This window comes from Morone saxatilis, unplaced genomic scaffold, assembly GCF_004916995.1.
Source record: "Morone saxatilis isolate NCDOM2014 unplaced genomic scaffold, NCSU_SB_2.0 Contig10, whole genome shotgun sequence".
NCBI lineage: Eukaryota > Metazoa > Chordata > Actinopteri > Moronidae > Morone > Morone saxatilis.
The window spans coordinates 5,913,729-5,915,054 of NW_023339652.1; positions in this window are offsets into that span (position 1 = coordinate 5,913,729).

Below are 1,326 nucleotides of genomic sequence, written 5' to 3' on the forward strand. Positions count from 1 at the left end.
TAACACCCAAACACTTTTTTAACATATATTTGGCATAAAACAAGAGATAACTCAACTATTAACACAGGGACACAAGATTAGAACTTAGGAAGTATTAAGTCCATAAGTGTGTTGTAGATAGCCTTTCAGTTCTAGTAAGACGTGTTTGCTGAAGCATTCATACATACTCTGGTTTGGTGTGAAACCATTTACTATGATAAGAATGACTTAGCCTTTTTCACTTCCTATCATCAAGTTATCTGAGGACAGAACTCCACTCAAAGAGCTGGTCAAAGCTGGACTGCAAATGTCAACTTAGGAAGAAAAAAGTTCCCATGTAGCCAATCTTTAATTTTTGCTGCTGCTGATGCACATTTCCCAGTACATCCTCTCTCAGCTGGTGAGCTAGCTGTCGAGGCAGAAACTGCACCGGAGGGAGGAAATGATTATAGCATAAGGGAATGTGTTATCACTTTCTCCCTCTTGTGCATGCTATCTCAACCAGTTGAATGTCATATATTTGTGTTTCTTATCTGTAAGATGAGAAAGAAGCACATTTCACAACTTTGGATGAAAATGACACGTGTCCCCTGCATTTCTTAGATTTGAACGCTTCCGTGTGTCATGTCAAGACGATTAGTCGGGACTGGACATGTGCAGTGAAATATCAAATGTCATGTAGGCTGTTGTGTGGCTGAACAGTGGAAAAGTCTATATCATGTTCCCCATCCATCAAACGCTGCTCTCTGGAGGAAGCCGACCCAGCTGTTGTTAGCTATTGATACCTTTGTTGTTCCTCTGTGGAACCGCAATAGTCTACAGTCGCAAACCCTCAGCTGCTGTTAGTTCACTTCATATTCTGTCTGTCTGCCTTCAAAAGTTCTTCCTCATTTCTTTCTGATCAATAACTCAGAAATGTCAGCTAACTAGCAGGTGTGGGTAACTACCGCAGGAGTGACGAAACTGAAACATATTTTTAAGTTGTAACGTCTTAATTGTATGCATTTTTAGCTATTAATCATTCTCACAGACTTAATGTAATACCTATGCTTTTCTCCATTATGATTAGATTAAGCTACAACCTTATTTATGTGATATGATAAACATAATAGCTAAGATGTCGGAGCATTACAATTGTTTCTTCTAATACACGATGAACAGAAAAACTAGCTAAATTAGCTTTTCCCCTGCTAGCCGTAACTAGAAGTTTAGTTTTTACGTGCTGTTATTCTATTAGCAGTTAGCATAATCATGTTTATATGGTAAAGTAAGATGTCAAAATAGATTAAATTGTGTATTAATGTGTAGTCACTATGGTTCGGCTTTTTTAAGCGTCATGTAGACTCG